The following is a 19,239-nucleotide window of genomic DNA, read 5'->3' on the forward strand; positions in this document are numbered from 1 at the left end:
AAGGAATGAGGGGAAAGATTAGACATGGTTGGTGGGGAGGGAAAATTTGAGAAGATAAAAAATAAGGCAGAGGGCAGAATATGGAGAGCAAACTGAAGGGATGCTGAAAACCTTGCTAGGGGTGAAATTGTAGGGCAAATGATAAGCTGGGAGGAAGAAATTAGTATGGATGGACGGATGTTCATAGATGTAACGTAGATGACAAGAGATGCAGAAATCAAGTAAAACCAAAATAATGGGCTCATTCATCAATTTTTGAAAATGTGGATTATGATATTAGACAAATTAAGAGTAGATACTGTATTTTTCGATTTTTTGATACATGTCCTGATTCAATAACTATTTGCTGCAAAAAATCCACGACTAGGGCCATATTTTCCAATAGGCTCACTGGGCTTGAGCCTAGAGACTTCAGATCAAGAGAGGCCTTCGTTCAAATTGTTGACAAAATTAAAATTGCACTATTCTAAAAACAGTAAACAGTGAAACACTGTGCCATTTTAAAAATAAAGATTGGAAGAAATCACAACATTTTTCATTTTACGTATCGATATACATCACAGCATTTTATTATCTCTCATGTAATTTAAATGCTTAAAATGGGAGGTGAAAGGGAGGATTAGCCTCATTAGTGGAATAGCCTAGATTTCATCTAATGCCAGCCCTGTCTATAATTTTAGCCTTTTCAGAGCCAAGCTGATGAGGTACGATAGAAGGCTTCCTCAGAGTGGTATGGATGGAGTTTTCCAGGCTCTCTTCTATGAGCATACATGGAATAAAACCCATAAAATCTATCCATGTTGGCTATGCCATCGACTGCTGCTAAGCAGGTCACCACATTGCAGCTGAAATTTGGATTCATAGCTCATTAGTAGAAATTGTGAAATGCAACTACATATATCGAGAACTGTAGTGCCTCAAGACAGGTGCCACCTTGGCTAGTGGTCTTCTCAACAGATGTGTTGTGGGTAGTCGCCGAACGAGAAAAAAAAATTTGGTGAAGTCTTCCTAAGCCCTCCCGGGCTACATGCCTGACCCTTGTGCAGTCAATAAATGCCTTTCCGATCTTTAAGTAATGGCCTAAAACAGCAATCGGCGGGTCATCAACCTCCCAATGTAATGGAATCGGCCATATGTACGGTGGCCAACATCACACCGGCTTGGCATGAGACTCTTGGTTGCATTTTTGTCCGAGGAAGAAACCTGTGAAGAGAGAGAAGGGGCAAGAGCATGTTCATGGATGTGCAATGCTTGGAAGGGCAAATGAACATGTGGGGGACACTACGGGGAGACAAAGTGGAAATATTCAACATTTGAGGAAAAATTGGGAAATATTAAAAACTAGATGGCCACCTGGCATTGCTCGGGAAGGATAGCACCCAGAAATGGGAAACTGGGAATTCGTGATCGCATGGCAGTATTTTTAACTGAAGAGTAAAGCTAGCATGATGATGGTATATGCATGTAACAGCAAACAGTGGAAAAAATGATTTTGCTTATACATATGTATGTACCATCTAGTACCATGCACAAGATCTCCTTATACCCTGCTCTGCAATATTGATCGTTAGGTATTCCCGTATGTGTATAGACCAAAAATGTCATCCGAATGCACACCCAGCAAAAAGGTTTGCACTGAGAGGAATACACCCATGTCTCGTATAGCGCAATTTCGATTAGCGCAATTTCGATATAGCGCAAATTCGTCCCTCGGGGAAACATTGCAACGCAGTGTAGCCTAATCAAAAATCTTAAACGCTCTCGTGATAAAACGTGAACTTGCGCTAAGTACACACGAAATTTCTATCAATTTACGCATATTAATATTATTTCTTGCCTCAAATCTTCTTTTTTGTTTATATATTAATCGAAATTCATTGCTGCGCAATTGCCAAAAGTATTACTCGTCATTGGGTCTAGATAGCCGGCCTACCGAAGATTTATCACGTCTCCTTAACAGAATGGTAATAAATAATTTAGATCGTTAATTAAGCGTGGGGCTAGTGGAAATGAGTTTTTTTTTCAGCAATAAGGTTTGAGACGTATTTTTGCCGTCGTAGGTTACCGGGCGATTGACTTCCAGGTAGAGCGTCTACGCTAAAGCCTTCAAGGTCATCGGTATTCACGGAGCGGTGACCGAGTTGCGCATGAATAGCATCAACACATAAAAGGGTCCGCTATAGAGTCTTAAACACAATGGCTTCGTTCCCTCCCCGCAGTCATAGCCCTTCTGCGTCTCAGGAATACAGTTCAGCAGAAGAAGGTGATTTAGATAGAGCCATACAGGGTAAAAACCAAGAGAATATGGCAAAAAATAGGAATGCGTGTAGAAAAATCAAGAATTTATCAAGAAAAACCATTAACCTAGAAGAGGACTTGAGAGAGGTCAATTGCTTTGAAAATGGAGAGCGTCAAAGCGATATTGCGCGGAAGTTTAAACTCACGATGCCTTATTCTGAATAAAGACGAAGCTAAAATATCAGTGACCTCAGCCGCACCAACTTCAACCAAGCGGTCTACACATACGGAAAGTTCATGGTGAATCAGTACAAAAAGACGAGAGTGGTTATCGCTCCGAGACATTAAGTGAAAGCTCCGGTTGGTTCCAGAATTTAAACGGCAAGCAGGTATTTTAAGTGCGGCGATATCAGCTGGTGAATCTGCAAGTGTTGATAGCGCAGCCGCCACAACATTTTCTGATGAACTCCAAGCTGTTATTGAAAGTGGCTCCTTTCCCCCTCAACTAGATCTAGTGTTGACGAGACGATATTCTTTTGGAAAAGAATGCATTCTCGTTCATTCATTTTCAGGGAAGGAAAACCTGGGTCAGGTTTCAAGGCATTTAAAGACTGTTTCACGTAGCTGCTAATGACTCGGAGGACTTCAAATTAAAATGATTTATCATTCATAAACTCCGCTAGCTATGAAATGGCATTTAAAGTTGCATTTTCCTGTCATTTCGATGAGCGAAAAAAGGGCCTGGGTGACACAATAGTTGTTTTTAGACTAGTTTGAAAAATCATCAACTGCCGGCAACGCATTACGATCCCCTGAGATAGCAGATGTTAGCCCACCCGCACGACAGGACGGAATTTCGAAAGCACGTAAGAATTTTTTTTAACGTGAATAAAAGTCTTTGAATGCGTCAATACTATCTTTAAAGATGTTTTTAACTATAAATATTTATAGAAATAATGTTTTCTAAGGCTTTTTATGGGAATATAGATGTTTTAGAGGAAATTCAATACCCAAGACCTATGCTACCAGGAACGCATCCCTATCTTCCCTATGTTAAAACGCTCTCGTATAACGCAAATTCGTATAGCGCAAAGACCCCAAGGAACGCATCCCTTGCGCTATACGAGACATGGGTGTAATAGTTAAGTGTACAATCCTTTGAGTTATATTTTTCCTTTCAGCGTGTCATGAGGTGCGCCTAACCTGCAGGATATCCAACCACAAAAGTTGTATGAGTTGACGTAACAAACGGTAATGAGAAAACGACGCGTTGGAAACAACAAGATGTAACACTACGAACTTTGAGAGCATGAGATGCACCTCTGTACTAACTTTGGCTGCAATCCGTATCGCCATACAGAAATGCATTGCGGACAGACAATCATTTTTCATCTTTTATATATTTAGTAGATAGATAATAACACAAATTTGTGTTTTCCACCCATTAATTATTAATTCTACGACCTTTTTCGGTTGTAGTTGCACCATCATCAGCTCTTAAACTAAAAAATAATAATAATATTAAAAAGATTAAAAATACATGGTTTTCCAAAAACCGTAAAAAATGCACAAAAATGTAAAAAAGAAGCTTTTTATCACTCGAAGAATAGAGCGTGGGTGATGAGAACCTGATAGGTGAGAAAGGGCGTTTGCACGCAATAATAATAATATGTAAACTTTATAAGCACCCACGCTTTTTTAACTTTTTAATGTATTTTACAGTTTCTGGAAAAGCGTGTTTTATAATTTTTTATTTTCTAATTTAGTGGTGAATTGCGTACTCGTTTTAACCAGAACAGTTAGAGAAATATCTGCCGAAAAAATTATAACTGAGGTCATTATTGAGAAGATTTAAAACTATTTTTCATGTGGAAAAATAGTTAATTAATTGGAGCACAATGGAACGAAATTTCTAATGTATGGTCATTAGCAAGTGTGCAAACTGTCAAGCCGATCTGACTATTGGAAGTGGGTTAAAAAAATCAGCGACAAGATGACGCATGAAGCAAGTTAAAAAGCTCTTTGTCTTGCTCCTGTAGGAAAGTAGGTACCCAAAGTCCATTGGTTTAGTAAAATACGCAACTAAATATAAGCATTTCTATTAATGTTATTTATAAAAAATCCCTTCTGCTGTAAAGTGTAAATTTTTCGTCTACTGCTTTAGAGTTGGCAACAAATACGTACAAAGTTGAGTTCTCGAGCCCAAAATAAGTGTGAACAGCGCTTGTAATGCGTGAAGGAGAGGGAAGGATGAGTAGGGGCAGGGGCGCAGCCAGGAATTAAGGCTAGGGGGGGTTTCAGGCGCAACTAATACTGGGGTGTCTAGGTGTATGGCATACCTGATAGGGTAATCGGGAGGTGCGAGGGCCCTCCGCTAGAAAAAATTAAGATAAATGGTTAAAAATGGTGAGTTTTACGGTTTCTGAGGGATATTTTATTAATCCTTACACTATAGTATTAGTAATATTAATCCAAATAAATAAAATATATTAAAGTTAAAAAATTGTCTGAGCTCTGGGGGGGGGGGGGGGGGTTATCCCCCAAAACCCCCCCTCGCTGCGCCACTGAGTAGAGGGTTGGCCTTAAGTGGTGGGTGAAGTGGTGGAGGTCTGGGTTTCGGGTTGTGGTGAGAGGGTCCTTGTGGAATGGGTGTGGGATTGATTCTAGTGGATAAATTTGCAGGAAGCTCACGAGTTTTTAGTACGCTGCCCAATTTATTTCTGGTCTAACACGATTTTTCTTTTGCGTCCTATTGGTTCCTCGGGCTACATAGAAATAGTTCCTTGGGTTGAAAGGCACTGCTGTAACCTTAATCCAGAATGTTAGGCGAAGCTTGCAATGACGTGTCCACTGTGAAAACAGATTTTGTGTTCTTTACGCCTTGTTGAGTAACTTCGTCCGGTCTGACCAATATAAGCGCATCGTCACGTTTGAGTTCGTGCACGCCGCTTTTCTTTAGGGTTTTAATAATTTCCTTCGAATTACACAACTGCCGTTGTCCTACGGTGTTTGGGATTGTAGGCTCATATCAAATGCGCGTCCCTGGGGATGGATTGTGTGACGGAGTATGTTAGGTAACCCTAAATAGGTTAGGAAGTTTGAACCATTTTAAGTTTTTCTTAGCCCCTACAGGCTATGAAGACATTGCTCTTCTCAGAGTTCGTTGCCACATCCTCTTAGTTAAAATATCATCAACTACGGAGGCTAGTAGATTTTTATTTCCTAGAGGAAAAATTAGCTGTCGCTTATATCCTCCGTAAGCCAGCTCTCTGCAGTGGCGGATACATATGGGGGGTGCGCAACCCTCCCTTGCGGGCCCGTCCGCATTGCCCAACATTGCAGAACCACAATAATAACTTTTTTATACCATACGATGGCATTGTTTTGTATATGTTTTCCTAAAAATTCCTAAATTTGGGTCTAGCGATTTGATCGATGGATTATTCTTCCTCATATGAGAATCCTCTAAAATCGCTGGAAAATTAATGGCATTGCCTGGTTTCGCTATTTAGTGGGCCCTTTTCGCTTCTATAGCGTTAAGGTGTTCTTCCGCGTCCCGTGCCTTCCTCTCATATCCTACCCCAAAGGCGTCGTCAGGCTTCTATCGCGGCGGCGCCTCTTTCCTTTTTCCCCTCCTCTCCGCCCCCTCCCCGGGAGATCGGGTGTATATGTCTCTGACTTGGTTCCCGGCCCCGGTGTGTTGTATCCCTGATGGGCTCCCCTTGAGCCCTCATTCTCTTTGTCTTGTATATGGGTATAATAAGTTTAAATAAAAGTTTGTTAAACTTTGCGGGTTACTTAATTATTTGCAATTACGACAAAAGTAAAAGAAGCTCAAGATTCCTTTTGCTTGAGTTTTTTTCTGTATCCGCTGCTGGCTCTCTGTTCCTGTGACCACGAACGCTACGAAAAAAAATTAATGTCACATTTTGTAGATTGGTTCTTTTTCACGCTTATGTCACTGGAAGTACTAATTACATTTAATATAATAGCTTTCCTTGAGATACGTGTTTTGGAATTTTCTTTATTTTCTGGCATTACCGCTCCTAAGTTTACTGTGAAAATTTTCGCAATGCAGATTACCTCAGAAGCTACTTTTAATTAAATAAATTTAGTCTTTAAAAAGTCAGTATTAACTTTTTCTTGAGTTATCTGGAAAGATTATGTTGATATTGAGAATGCCCCTTTTAAAAAATGAGAAAGATTGATTACTTCGGACTCAAACCCTCCCAGAAATTTACCGCGACTACCGCACACAGAATACGCCTAATCGGCTACGGAGCCACGTGTTTGTGAGACATGAAATATGACTCAAAATGTGAATCTAAAGATAGGAAAGCACTCGCCACGGAGCCTGAAAGAAAAAAAATCCGACGGCCCAAAGTGTGCGTGGACGTGAGTTCCCTCTGTGCATTCCATCCACTAATCTAAATTCTGATTGGATTTTACCTTCGGGAGTTTGGAGTTTGACAGAAGCTTCGGTAGCTCAGCCGCGTCCGCGTCCGTCCTCGACGGCTCATGGTACCATGAGGGCCAAGGATGCAGGTCGCTTTATGTGCCAGCCTTCCAAGTCTCACCGACCCGGCTCGTCAGTAAAGTGGGACTCGCGGGTGTCGACAAACTATTGAAAACGATATTACATAACAATTAAAATCACCACAATGAAGCGCATTGACTTCACCTCAAGCTAATATGTCATAGGGTATTTTGAGTAAAATTGCACTTTCCCTATGGAGGCAGGTGGATAAAAAGACTTCTTTCCCTTTTAAATATTGCATTCATTTTTTTTCGTTTGTCTTTGATTAATTAAATTAATTACAGTTGACTGTGGAAAACCAAGCTTGTTACACGGCCACAGGGGTAAGTTCGAAAAAAACATACGGTCTTCAATGTGTCAAATAACAACACCCCATACACTGAGGGCAAAATTTTCCGTGAAAAAAATATTTACGCTTAGCCGGAATTCGAACCCATTTTCTCTTTTAATATGTATATGCGACTGATGATGTACTTATGATGGCTTAAAACTTCATGAAGGAGAATGGAGAAGGTGATATTAACGGAGACGAAAAGGAGTAGAGTTAGAATGATGAAGAGTTAGATTGGATGAAAGAAGCGGGGAAAGGATATGGAAAGAATAGGAATCAGATAGAATGCAGAGTGATTGGTTTCATGCCGAAATGCCGGGAAAAATTAAAATGAGAATGGCAGCAGAAATATTCAGTAGTGCTATCTTTCATGTACACCAACCTATTTAAACTGTTGAAATAATAATGGAAATGGTATAAAAATACAATGCGAAAATTAGAGTTAAAATTTAATAAGCAAGGAAAAGCTTTGATTTACTGCGAGTCAAAGTGGAAGAGACTTCTTGGTCGTAAAAAAATTCAGTAAAGATTTATTAAACAATCAATCGGCTAATTTTAACCTCCAGTTTTTCTGCGCAAAAAATTGACTAAGTGGTGTTTTTTTCACGTCAGACGCGAAAAGGTCGGCATTATTTGTCTTCGCCAGCATAGTCTCCGCTCGAGGACCCGTTTAGCATGAAAAATTGGAACTTCAAGGTAACATGGTAACTTTCGCGAAATCATGCACTGCTGTGATAAATGCCAACGGCCTCATGACAAGTGGACACGCGATTTTATGAGCACGCACTTGACTTCAAGACTACTCAAGAACGAAAAATTTAATGAGTCGCTGTGAGAGGTGGCCTCTCACAGCGACAGTCGGAACCAGAATGACGTCACACGGGCTCATTCATACTTATTGTTAGCACTTGAGAATTTTCACTTTTCATTTAATCGCGAAAAATAGATATCGCCATTTAAAAATCTAAAAGCGTTAAATACGTAATCCAGGAGTAATAATATTTCGATTTAGGCTATTAAAAAAATAGGAAAAAAATTGATTTTGAATGATCGTAAGAAGGAAGGGAATCGTGGACCGGCATCTTCGACGTGAAGACGCTGGCAGCAGTGCCAGCGGAACTGTTTTGTCTTAAACCAACAACCGACGCGTTAGCACCGGAAGAATGGAGACATTGGAACCTCGACGCCGCGGAAACCTACGTAGTCACATCGAATGACACGGTCATTCCCAACGTTCCCTTTTCCATCGCCTTTTTTTCGTCTTATTCCGTATTTAAAACTGTTGTTCGGTTAAAATCCAAGCGTGGCATTACAATCGATGACAGCGGCCGTGCATTCTGATTGGCTGAAGGACGGTGCCAGCGATGACTTCAGCGACGGGAAAAGTGTCGTGACGAGTGATGAAAAAAAGGGATTGATATCTCATCTCTCGAGCCATTGCGGATAATGATTGCGAGAAACGGTAATTTTTTTTTCACCATCGCTGGTTCTGAACCACCAAGGGGACGGAAAAAGAGAAATGAACTATTTTTCCCTAGTAAGGCCTCAGAGAAGTGGCGTAACTAGGAATATGCTTGGGGGAGGGGGGGAAGGATGGGATGGCCTGGGATAGAAGGGTGGGGTAGGTGTAGGATGTTGCTTATTTTTTTGCATTTTGTCTCGGATTTTTGATTTCTACCCCTTAAAAGATGCTATGGGGTTGCAAAATGGATATTCTAAAAATTTCAGCCCGATTGTTTAGCATTTAGAGGTCGCTCAAAGATCATAAATGCAATAACATTCAATTTTACCAATTTTAGAAAAAAAATCATTTTCGGGGGTATCGCACGATTTTACAGCCCTTACAGGTCAACAGAATATTCTAAAAAATGACAAGCCTGGAAATATATTTTGCATCATTTTGGCACCTAAGTTTAAACTTTATTTTGTTTTGGTACTTGCCACTATTTATTAAACTGGCATTTAACTTTCAGCAGATGATGTTATTGTATGTCAAAACTAGATAATGGTTTTACATATTTTTTTATTTCTGAGGTTTTGGGGGATATCTGAGGCTTTACGTTATAAGGGATCCTCATGAGATATGCCCAATATGGAGCGCGAGTAGTTGATTTTTGGTTTGGTCAGATTTGTCGAATATATGCCTCGACCAGCAAACGAAGTAATTTTTATCACAAAAAAATAAAAATTTTATGCCTTAAGGTATGAGACTGTATGCCTGCTTAAGATCCGAGCCACGACCTATTGCTGTAGGCATAGCAGGAATATGCGACGTTCGGACGCTTGCTGTCAGGATAGGTCAGGGGTAGGGCCGGAACTAGGAGTTTTGTCATTGGGGCAAAGTTCATTTTTCCGCCCGCAATGATTTCTCCTCGATCCCTCCTGCTCCCCTGCATTATAATATAATTCATGCCATTTTTTAATCCGGTGGCTGAAATATGTCACTATTTATCACTATCACTATCTAATAAGAGATAAAAATATAATGCATAAAATATGTTAAATCCACTGCTGCCATATTAATGAGCCCTAAATTACAACAATCTTTCTTAGCATGTAACACGAGAATAGGATTTCATGGATGCAACAAATAATATGAGCTAATATTATGTAAGAATATTTCCTGAGAACATTGAATACTTGTATAATTACATCTACATAATATCCTGCGAGCCACCTCTTCCGTGTTTGGCGGGGAGTGATTAATGACCAGTATTCAGTATGTGAGAGGATTCCCGTATGTACAACCAACGGTTATAAATGTTTTACCCACGTATGGTTACTACTAAGAAGTTTTATTAACGTTATTGTTTAATAATTTTTGAATTTATAATTATTGTCAAATAATTTAACAAGAAATAGTAAACATGGGGATATATGGATTTACTTAAAAAAATTTGCCGCCCCCTGAAATCTGCCGCCCGGGGCACGTGCCCCCTCTGGCCCGCCCTAGTTCCGGGCATGGTTAGGGGTAACGAGGGGAATACGGATAGCCGCGGCAAAGGCAGCATTGGGCACTGTGCGGAAAACGGACGTTCAGATCAACAGATGCAGGTAAAATGTGCGGAGTACGGCTGAGCTGGTTACCACGGTTGCACCGAAGGCTAGCGAAAGAGAAAGATGCTGGAACGGAGAGAAGACTTAGATGAAAACAACTATCACGACGAGGAGGCTGGTGTCCCGGAGTGGAGACCCATGTTGGTACGCGGACTCCCAGTCGCCATTTATGGGCTCTCGGAGGCTCTGCCTATTTGGGAAGAGAACGGAAGACCATCTGTTCGAGAGAGATGCTTCTCTTCCTTGGGGTCACCGTCACGAACCTCGATGATGGATTCGACGCACCCCTCACGATCGCGTCAGCATCACGCGGTACATTCTCCCTCTTCGCGACGTCCGGAGTAATTGAGTGTTGAGTCGTTTTATCGCCGTACTACCTTAAAAAATGCCGTGGGGCTGGTCGAGTAGAGCTTCCACCACTTAAGGTGTTGGTAGGTAGCTATCGCTGCACTGACGGGACTATATTGATGCATCGTGGAACAATGGTTGCTTCGGTGAGATACTACCACTGTATGCGTTAGCCATCCTCGACCTATCAGTGAGAGTTGTGTCATATAAGGTCGAAATTCAACACAAAATGTGTATCAGAGGAAGTGAGTGATTTGAGATACGCCCTAAACACACATGAACTTCTTTAATATCCAGATCGGTTACATCTTAGCTAACCAAGTTATAATTCCAGCGTTTGAGGAGGTTATTGTATACCAAGGATGGAAATCGCTACGAGAAAATCATTTGGCTTAGCCGGGGATCATCCTTCATTTACATCTACATACTAACCCGCAAGCCGCCTGTAGGCGTGTGGCACGGGGTGTTGGGACAACAGCCGTTTACACATGAAAGGAAATGCTATAACAAAATTACGACTAGCATTTATTTAAGTCCTTTACGGTTCGTGGGAAAAAGGAATTCGCATATCGATCCGTTCTGCAAAATATCTCTCTTAATTTATCGCTTCTGTCGGACCTGGAAATGAAGTGGGGCTCTAATATTATGTTTTCCGCGTCGCTCTAAGATATCCATTCTCAATTGTCCAAGCAATCTAAGCCTAGTGCGCAGCCTCCGAGTTGTTAATAATATGGGTTGTCGGAGAACAATATTTACCACTTCAATTACCTTAAATACAGGGCAAAGGAAAATTATGTCACGAAATTTTAACCTTAGGTAGTTGATGGCATTTAGAACCAATATTACCAATGATGTTTGGACAATAAGATTTTGCAAAAGTCAACGTGACTGTTTTACCACTCGTCACCTTCCATACATCGTTATCTCCGGCAGGAAAAGCATTTGAAGTCATGAGTTGTCCCGTGCAGCCGGAAACATGGCAAACTCGCGGCCAATCGGATCGCTTTTGGCTCAAAGATTCTGAGGTTTTAAAAATAAGTTTCGTTTTCGACCTAAAAATCATCAGTAAGATTATTTCCTACTCCGATCAGCTATCCGGGGCTAAAATTTCGGACGGTTGATTGCCTTATGAAATGAGCTACGAAAAATATATCTTTGGCTGTTTCTCTTCCTCCGACTTCCCTTTTATCAGACTCCTAGCAGGCCACCCGGCGTTACTAGGACCCGGAGTACCCAAGAAGTGGCGAACTTGGAATTAATGGATACGTAGCAGGATTTCAATGTTTCCTCTTTGAGCGTGTCAAGAGATATGCCTACCCAGCAGGCTGTCCAACCGCAGAAGTTGTATGATGTGACTAAACAAACGGTAATCAGATGAAGACGCGTCGGACGCAACTGGAAGTAGCATTGCGGGGTTCGGAAGCATGGTTCAGCGTTCGGAAGATACAGCTAACATGAGCTAACTTTGGTCGCAATCCAAGCTGCAGTATGGAAAAACATAGAGACAATACAGACAAACTGACATCTTCTTTATATGTATGTATAGATGTAGGTATGCTCATACCATTCATGGTGAAGCATAAGCCCAGTACTGTTCCACAAGCTTTTATTTGCTGTAGACTAGTTTACTGGAAACTAGTCTACAGCAAGTAAAAGTCTGTGGAACAGTACTGGGCTTATGCTTCACCATGAATGTCTCATCGTTCCAACAAGCTACGCTAAAATCAGTTCATTAGATTAGATTAGTTCAGATTTCATTGGGTAGAAGACGTCACGAGGACTCCAACTGTGCAGACGGTTGTGCTCCGAGTCCCTTTGCTCACCCGCACCCTTGGTCGACTCTCGTTCAGTACCTCCCCCTAAGCCATCAACTCCCTCCTTCGCTTACCCAACAACTGCAATGACTGGATCTCTCAATTCTCCGAATTCTGAACGCCACGGGAGACTCCCGCAAATCGTGCCTGCCCCGTCCGCCTTAGTGATGCACTCGAACTCAAAATCAGGCCTAAATTTTTGACTCTTCCTCGGGCAATTCGTGCCAGGCAACACCCCTTATCAATTCCCCACCCTCCATTAAGTCTCAGGGAATTAAGTAAAACAGCAGTGCGCCTCCTAGGATTTTATCCCCTCAGTCCTCACTCTGTTCCGGTGGAGTTCGAGTCACACAGCTGTTCAGTTAGCGCCGAGAGGTGGATGGTCTGTCTCTTAAGAGTACTGGTAAGTCATGTGCCTATTATTCCATGCTGTTTTGCATATTAAATCACTATTTTTGGTAATTTTGATCTTAAAATACAAAGAAAAGAGTATTGTTCGGCAATAAGATTTTGTAAAAGTTAACGTAATTGTTTTACCCGAATTGTTGGAGTTTTGACTCTCTGTGTGTTGTGTCTAGTATCAAAATCTAGATCGTGCATCAAGGTCTGGTTACGCGATATATTACCGCGCACAAGTTTACTTATGAATGCATGAACTCTAAAATGAACGCGAAAATGCAACTATTACCCATCCAACTTCTACCGATGTGTGAACAGTATATTCAGTATGCTTGAATTTGTTTCACGCATTCTTACATTAAAAATGTTCAGAAATGTACATATTCTTGCTCTATTTACTGTATCATGAAACCAGGCCTTTAAAATTGCGTTATGCGTCCTTTAAAAATATGTATCGTGTGCATTTCCGCTGCCGCAATCCATTCTTGTTATATAAATATATGTTTAGTGTCATGAGTTTAATTTTTCATGCAAAAGCTTATATATGTTTTTTGTTTTCTAGAATTTTAAACAGGAGGTGGATTGAATTATTCAATGGACCCATGGTATGAAGTACACCCTTAAAATAATGCTATCAACGTCTCGTTACTTGCCTTTGGCTCAACTCTTGAGTCTTGGTTCTCTTCGGCTCAACAACGGAGTACTTTCATAATTCACTCTGTTCGTAGAATGCACGCTTCAAGGAAAGAATGTGAAGGTACCTACTGAGCTACATAACAGCAGGAGCGAGCGCTCATCCAGCTACACAATGAAGTGAAAGTGACAAGTGTTCTTGAAATAAATCATGGTCAGTTGAGTGTTGATTCTGAAGTGCTAGTGAATTTATATATTTTGGGGAATCGAAGATGGACAGCTGAGCAATGCCGCCGATGGATCAGGCGGCGAATAAAAGGTAGGGAGTCTTCCCCTATTGCAGTTTGGTTAAATGTGAAGCCAAAACAAGTACAAAGTGATTTTAAGCTAAACTAAATGTAGCCACCACTTTTTCTGATGAGAATTATCATTTAAAAATTTTACGCTATTTTCTTAAAAAATGTACATTCTTCTGATAGACCTGATTTTTGTGTTTTAATTTTGTGAGATCAAATTGAAAAAAATATATCAGAATAGCTTAATAGGTAATACATGGAATTTTTGCCTTTTTATTTTGTGTGACATTTCCCGCAATAGTCAAAAGCTCTAGTAAGTGGAATGCCGTGGGATAAGTAGTAACTCTCAAAAATTTCGAATACATCTACTTTCCTCTCTTTAAGGTTCAGCACTAATGAGTTCTTCGTAATGGTCGAAACACTATGACGTTGCCCGATAGTGCGAATTACGCGCTGTCCGTATTCTCAAGATGATATGGGTCGAGTGAAAATAGGTTGACAGAAAAAAGAACTGATTCACCACCGGAAAATAGGCGGTTAACTTGGGAGACTTATTTAGTATGAGTACTATGAATAAGCTTCTCCCCCTTCCCACTACGCTGCTGAAACATGAACCTATGTGACCCAATGATCGCGACGGGCAGGCCGCTATTTGACCGGGTCCTTATTCAATTTCACCGACAATAGTGATAGCTGAACGATTTTTTTAGGCCGAAAATGGATTTTCTGTCTCTCCTCTAAATGAACTGAATTAGGAGGAGGTACCACAGCCGCCTGACCGGTATTTTGCCAATTAATACTAGCTAAAAACTTGGGTATCTTTTTTAAAAGTTAAGTGTATGTAACTACATTAGATCCTTAGCATACAATCTACAATTCTGAGGTAACACAAATCATACGCGCTAACGCAAGATATTAGCTACGCTTCCTTCTTTGATCTGCTTTCCAAAAATTAACTCCTTCCCTTTTCATCCTCCTTCACGTGTTCCAAAGAAATTCGAAAAGCGTTTGGAAATTGAAGCAAAATATATAAAACTTTCCAGATGTATTTTTATTACTCAGCGTGAATTCCGTTATAATACTTGCAATTTTTATTCTTGCTTTAAAGTTTAGAGGCTTCCCGTCTATGAAGGCTCTTTTACTTCAGGTTACAACAGTGTAACCGAGTAATAGATTACCTATTGATAAGAGAATTTTTTCAGAACCAGCCACTCTTGATTTTACTGGTGAAAAGTCATTAACATTCTCATGCAAAAATAAGTCTATTAAAATCCATAATCCTATAAAGTAAACAGCTATGGAGTATTTCTGCAGAAGGGGTGACTACAGTATGAACTTGGCGATTGCTGAAGCTGAAATTATTTGAATTATTTCCTAAATGCTTTTTCTAATCGGGTGCGCCCTTTATTGAGTTGAAAATAGGCCTTCCTTGATCGTAAACAGTCCCTCCTACACATTGTGTTCATAGAGCGCCTTAGGATCTCTAATAGTTGCAGCTCTTGGTGATGTCTAAACTACTCAGTTAATAGTCACTAGTAGTAATTGTATTTCCATGAAAATGTAACAAACATTTGTAATACTTAAAACAAAATGCATTCAAACTTATGCAAGATGCCAGCTTTTTATACGATTAATGAATAAGATGGTCAACGATATCAATAGAGGCTATTAATTTTAACCATGACAAATTGATTCAAATAATAACATGCACATGACATGACTTACCGCAATATTGATTCCATGGTTAAGACCAAGGCTCTTGACTGGTATCATGGGAAGAAATAATTTCCATCATATTTTCCTTGAAGTTGTGGCCGGTTTCGAAGTGCATGTTTTTTTGGTTATGGAGGCTTCAATGTTACTCGTAATGAACCACTTAGAAATCTCTTTCGTATCACAACGGTGGCATCAGGTCATTCCTCTTCGAAATGGCTTATGTCAGTGAATCCTATTTGAAACCGATTCTGAAAATCATCAGAAAGTATAAGTACTTGCAATTTATAAAATTAACTTGAAAAATCATAGATTTCACGCATCCCTTTTTCATTTTATCAAAATTGATATTAGAAAAAAACATTGTCATTATTCTGGCTTAAACACAATTTTGAGATCAAAAACGATGTGCTTACTACTTAATAACGTCGTACGAGCGAGTAAATGCAAAACGTTTAGAAAACTTTACCTATATTTGGAGTAGTATGGAAAAAGATGGTCACTTTGGAAACTGAATCGAATAATATATACCCTTTCGAAGATCAGAGAACTTCGTTGCTATAGAAAGTTCTGCAGTGGTCCCGTTTATGCTTCCATAAACGATTAGATAGCACCTAAGATTGAACCTAAGGTTGTAATAAGGAGAATTTCATCAACATATATACAGTTTGAATTACTCTAGGAAACCATCGCATATTCCGTTCCATGTATGTTATTCTCTAACACCAATAAATCGTGGATCCGAAGAAAAGTCGCTCGTTTACCCCACAGCCATGAATGCGATCCCATAACTGAATGGAAGCTATATCATGCTCAGTGCAGATTACGTGCAATTTTTAAGGCCTTCTTAACAACATATCGTCAGTAAATGGAATGCATCGATGTCAAACGAACAGAAGTGACACATATGAATTAGGGGAGCATTACGAACACACCTACATGAACACAATTACAATCACAAAATTTTGTTTTTATCGTATAATGCGATTATTATGGTTTAATCGCTCCTAAGTTTAATAGTTCCGAATCGACCAACATAACAATTACCGTTACAAAAACCTTTTGTGCACTATACCATCGAAATGTCAACCACACTTCCTCACTTACCTCAGTCAATATCGCTGCTTCTATTTTTCGTACTTATGGTGGTAGCTTTTAGGCATTGCCCTCTGTCTTCTTTCCCACGGAAACAGACGGTGACTTCAACGAACGAATAAACGGCTGAAAGAGTCGAGAAAATTAATTGTATAAAGTTCACTCTGGAAAAAATATGAACCTACCGAAAGACTGGTTAGCGAGGTAATGGGGGTGTGGCGCGTTACTTTTCGGAACAAGGGGAGGGGAAGCCCTGGGTTTGATTGTCCTTTTTTCTTTAAGTGTTGTGATGACGTCTTCTGCAATCGTGCTGACCTTCGGAGATGAATCGAATATTCTAGAATATTGTTCCACGTGGATCATGACCGTTGGCCGAAATAAATATTTCGCGCCAAGTATCGTCTCCTTATTAACCAATCATATTTTCCCGCGCAGATTTGGTTTTCGTCGCGATTAATTTTTTTTAAATAATAGAGAATATCACTGTGTTTATTGATATAATTAAAAGGGTAAAATTTCAAATGAACTAACATATACGATCTTTTGGAGTTTTAAGGGTGTTCTACGCTTTAAAAATGAAAACTGTTAGAAATTATCGTGACGTCACAGCTATACGTCATGCGGCTGACGGAGTGTCAGAAGTCCCGCCCTACGTCGATGTACTTCACTTCGCGTCAGGCAGCCTTGGGGATAAGAGGTGAGTACCTTACCTTTTCTATTTGTGATACGTTTTCATGTCAGTTTCCTTGAGCTTTGAATTCTCTTAAGTGAAATAAAATCGTTTGCAAATACGATTTATTAAAATTTATCGAGTGATCGTGATCAATGCTGCTATCATTTTCAAAAACCAGTTTTTATAACGCCAGCCGTATTCAAGTTCCAATGTTTTAAACGATCTGGTAAATGTCTCAAAGTTAAAATTTGCATCGGCGTAGTGTTTTAAAGAAAGCCATTGATAGGGAAACATCATCTCGTTTTAAAATCGTATTTAGACTTTAGACTCTCAACCCCGTGATTTTTGAATCGAATTAATTTCTCCTGTCATATGTATTTCGGCAGTACAAATTTTATACCGATTTCTTTCCAAAGATTTTTACTGGACGAATAATAAATTATTGAACTGGTTTGAACCTCTTTGAATAAGTAGGTACGTACAACTTCTAATCATGTTTTACATTTCGTTCTTGAGTGACGATGATTGTAAAGTGTGTAGCCCGTGTGTAGTTTTTCTATTATTATTCGCGTATCATTCTGAGAACGTCAATGAAAACAGTTTGATTTCTGGAAGTATGATCCTTTTGGCAATCGGATTGCTTACTTTCAGTACTGCGGTGTCTTACGTTTAATTTTTCTGCGAAGGTCAAACTGACGAATTTCATCGGTGTGGCTGTAAATACGAGGTGCTAATTTTAGGCGTTAAATAGTGTATTAATGCCTGCCACGATGCCACGTTAATGATTATGAGAGCACCTGAAATTTCAAAATGAAGCACCCATGCGTGATTGACTAAGTTGACAGTCATCATCCTTTCGCCGCTAAAATCTCTGAAGTTAGTTTTTATACTTATAGTTTATGAAAGGCATTCAAGATAGTCTTTGATATGTTAGTCAAAGAAATTGCAATCGACTAGTTTCGATAAGATATCGCGGATACATGCTGTACTTATAAATGCTTTTCATTGTGCGTGAATTTGTGACCGTTCTATTGCAATTGGTTATGTGATTTCCATGAGAACTTCACCTACGGCGGAGTAAGAATATTATGGCGATTATTAGTTGATTTACAGAATTTTATCAGGAATTTTCTTTCTTTTTATGATATTTTATCTTTGAAGTGGACAGGATGTTGTGGACTTTATTTGTACCATCATTATCGCTAAGGCCTGGTTACACGATACTTCAACACGTACAAGTTGATAACTGTTTGCATGAATGACTTTCGTGGACCGGAATGGAACATGTACGAATGCATGAACCAAATTAGAACAGGTTCTATTTTCCGTTCATGCGTTCGCACAAGTTGGGTAATTACTCGGTGCATTTTCGTGATCATTCACGCGTTCATTAATTTTGACATTAACTTGCACGTGTTACTGCATTGTGTAACCCGGCCTTTAACAAAGACATTTTTAAGCTTGAAAATTTCCAGCCTTTAATGCTGAATTTCTTTGTTTTCAGGTGTGCGAGCAATATTGGGTTAGCGAATCTATTCCGTGAAACGGGTCGGGATTTATGGGGAATTGCGATAAGATTGCATGGACAAGGAAGCCTAAGGATAATATGGTGAGTCAAAACCATTCAATTCATAAGCACAGTTTAATAGTTTTTAAATGCTCCCATACATCGATCTTCTGTTTCTGTGTGTCAATTAGTTGCTGCATACAGTTAGCTAATACCTGTGTAGTTTGCAAAAATATCTTTCATGCCCATTTTCTTTGATACTTTTGTTACGTGGGCGACATTTATTAATTTATTAGTTTTCAATAGTATTTTATATTATGTCTACTCGGGTATTAAACTGGTATGATCCTGCTTGAATATGATACCTATAAAGGAATTAATGAGAGAAAATGAATTCTAGGAGTGTACGTAGTCCACATAAATTTTGAATGTACATATATATTTTTATATTATTTCATGTCATCACGTGGAGAGCAATGGCAAATATCCCTTACAAGGTTTCATTAAGTTTTATGAACATACAAGCATTCTAAAATAAACACTTAGCGTGTGTGAGCCTGTAAATTTAGCGTTAGATGAGTGGATTTTAAGATTTTAA

General features: G+C 39.6%; 2 long non-coding RNA genes across 3 annotated transcripts in view; one reads left to right on the forward strand and one right to left on the reverse strand.

The window, feature by feature from the left end:
• Window positions 1-16,797, reverse strand: LOC124160888. The gene is made up of 3 exons (XR_006865257.1): window positions 16,474-16,797; window positions 15,379-15,617; window positions 1-1,203 (listed from the first exon to the last, which is right to left on the reverse strand). It is a non-coding gene; the product is annotated as an uncharacterized LOC124160888 (long non-coding RNA).
• LOC124160889 overlaps window positions 12,496-19,239 on the forward strand; it is a 23,328-nt gene continuing 16,584 nt past the window's right edge. The window contains exons 1-3 of one of the 2 annotated variants that reach the window (XR_006865258.1): window positions 12,496-12,728; window positions 13,287-13,676; window positions 18,639-18,743. This is a non-coding gene — a long non-coding RNA (uncharacterized LOC124160889). Of the gene's footprint in view, window positions 12,729-13,286; window positions 13,677-17,115; window positions 17,159-18,638; window positions 18,744-19,239 lie in introns of those variants that run through there. The other variant, XR_006865259.1, reaches the window with a different exon arrangement.

The sequence above is a fragment of the Ischnura elegans genome, chromosome 6 (genome assembly GCF_921293095.1).
Source record: "Ischnura elegans chromosome 6, ioIscEleg1.1, whole genome shotgun sequence".
Classification (NCBI taxonomy): Eukaryota; Metazoa; Arthropoda; class Insecta; order Odonata; family Coenagrionidae; genus Ischnura; species Ischnura elegans.